Source organism: Schistocerca cancellata, chromosome 5 (genome assembly GCF_023864275.1).
Source record: "Schistocerca cancellata isolate TAMUIC-IGC-003103 chromosome 5, iqSchCanc2.1, whole genome shotgun sequence".
Classification (NCBI taxonomy): domain Eukaryota; kingdom Metazoa; phylum Arthropoda; class Insecta; order Orthoptera; family Acrididae; genus Schistocerca; species Schistocerca cancellata.
Window position 1 is genome coordinate 408,785,645 of NC_064630.1, and position 2,816 is coordinate 408,788,460.

At 43.6% G+C, this 2,816-nt stretch overlaps 1 pseudogene; it reads right to left on the bottom strand.

The window, feature by feature from the left end:
* Positions 1-1,467: 1,467 nt before the first annotated feature.
* On the bottom strand, positions 1,468-1,585 carry LOC126189340 (5S ribosomal RNA; annotated as a pseudogene).
* Positions 1,586-2,816: the final 1,231 nt, after the last annotated feature.

Below are 2,816 nucleotides of genomic sequence, written 5' to 3' on the forward strand. Positions count from 1 at the left end.
ATTTTCGATAACAGAAAAAAGAAGAAAAAAACTCGCCGCAGCATCCCCTCAAAAGATTGGCTGTTAATTACTCTTCGATTTTTGTAAGCAGTATTTGCTACTTTTATGAAAAATACAGTGCATTTATGTTAGCTGTAATATTATAAAATCGGCTAAAATGTAAAGACGTCTGTGCTGTCATTCTGCTTTCCCTTCTCGTGAAACAAATTGATTAGTTAACTCGTTTCGCAATTCCTTGACTGGTGGCGCCAATTATATGTGTTTATGTGTTCCAGTGGCAGTCTTTGTACCATTCTCATTTTCGACAATGAATTTTCACATCGGTACTGAAATTTGAGAAAAACTTCCACAAAATGACAAATTCAGCAAGTACTTGCAGCAAGATGCAAGAAACTAGAACGAATTTTCATCATAAAGTGGATGTGTTGATTTGAAACTTTCTGTAAAATTAAAACTGTGTACCAGACCAGGACTGAACCCGGAAACCTGGTCTGGCACACAGTTTTAGTTTGTCAGGAAGCTCCACGCAAGAAACTGTTCACTAATTTGCGAGTTTCTTGATGGATATAGTGGTTCCTATATTCCACCCAGTTTTGTGATTGTACGGACAAAGAGTCATACAACAGCAGGAAGTTTGACATAATGCCTAATAAATTTGATTTCAGGATACGATGTTAGAGTGGTTGTGAGACAGGCAAACAAACGCGACGACTCAACTGTTGTCTAAAAACGAAAAAAAAAAGCCGTGAAAGTGTACATCGTGGATAAAAGCGCTGAGAGAATAGGTCACAAAATAGTCCGTTCACCGCCCTATAATTGCGATCTAAATCAGATAGAATTGGCATGCACCAAAATAAAACACAGTTTCAGGGAACACATTGTCACTGGTGGTGTGCCGAAAGAAAGATTGCAGAATTTTGTTAATGCTGCTTTCCTTTCGGTTACTGCACAGGACTGGGAAAGTTACTGCAGGAAAATGCAGCACCAGGAGCAGGAGTATTGGACACGAGATGAAATAATGGAAATGTTCATCGATTAAGTTATCAATACCACGCCCTCAAGCTATGATGATAATGATCTTGAATCAAACACAAATGACAGTGATCTTTAGTCAACAACATTTTGAGAATTGTTTCAGGCACAGTTAGTTACACTTTGTAAACGTTACTGCTGTGCTGTGTTCAATAAACGCAATGTGCAAACAAATTCCAAAAATCAGTTTTTGGCATTCGAGTCATAGTGTCGTAGGTTGTACATTCCACTCCACCACCCCGTCTACAGGGCACAAGTGCTCCATCGGGACCATCCAACCGCCGTGTCGTCCTCAGTGGAGGATGCGGATAGGAGGGGCGTGGGGTCAGCACACCGCTCTCCCGGTCGTTATGATGGTATTCTTGACCGAAGCCACTACTATTCGGTCCAGTAGCTCCTCAATTGGCATCACGAGGCTGAGTGCACCCCGAAAAATGGCAACAGTACATGGCGGCCTGGATGGTCACCCATCCAAGTGCCGGCCACGCCCGACAGCGCTTAACTTCGGTGATCTCACGGGAACCGGTGTATCCACTGCGGCAAGGTCGTTACCAGGTTGAACAGTCATCTACTTTAATTTTTTTTATTTGTGATAAATAAATAATACATAAGTTGTGGGTAAAACTCTCGAGCATGAATATGTCAACAACTTATGTGATTTCCAATCCGATGGAAGTATTACTTAAGCGGGCATATTTCCACGAGTGGCGCCTCCAGTTTCGCGTTAAGCACAAAACGCTGGTAGTGGTGCCCACACTGCTGCAAGCAGACGACGCTGTCTTACTCTTACCGTTCCTCACCCCTCGGCAGCCATAATGTGGGGGCACAGGCGTTCCCGACGGCCCTCGCGTCAATGGTCAACTTAACGTGGACAAACAATATACGTACAACTGACATGAAAGCATTGACAGCAATGCGTTTTCTTCGGTCACCACTGTAATTATTAACAACCTCACTGCATGCTTCCTATAGCGTCCACAGGAGGCCAGGTGTAATTATATGTTTGGGCAGTAGCCGTGAAGTGAGATTCTGGAGGGAGGAGCCCCACCGGGCTAAGGGCAAGCAACCATCAGGGTGCGGATGTAGTGTCAGAAGAAAAGGATAGGCCAATGAATGGCCAGATACTATAGTCTGTCCAAAATTATTTTAGGATTCACAGTGAGGACGAAAGTGGTAGTGGCTGAAGCCCTTGTGGCAGACCCAGGCCACTTTCTGCTAATACCATTCCACCTGCAGACGCAGCAAACCGCTGAAGATGCCAACTCTCACTCCACCATCACATTTCCTGCTTGCAGTGAGCTTCAGTTGCTGTCAGCTTGCTGTCCTGTGTGATCATTACGCCCTGTGACTTTCTGTGTGTTCATTTTTACAGTCGTCGGAGTTATTCTTTTACTTGTTGTTACTATTATTCTTTGTTGTGGTTATCCGTTGTGTGGTACTCAAGCGATGTCGGGGGGAAGCTCGTCGAAAGTTATAAGTGGAGAAGTTCAACGATGTTGACATCTTTGGCGCGCGCAGTTTACATAAGTAGGTACCCACATAACAAAATTATATTGTCGTAAGTTTTGAATTTTAATAAAAAAATCTTAATAGCAACTAATTTCAAAGGAAGTACATCTCAGAAATTCGATCTTCATCGCACAAAATAAATATTATTGTTTACAGTATAACTGCTGTGCCAACGGCCTTGCCGCGGTGATAACACCGTTTCCCGTCATATCACCGAAGTTAAGTGCTTTCGAGCTGGGCTAGCACTTGGATGGGTGGCCATCCGGTCTGCCGAG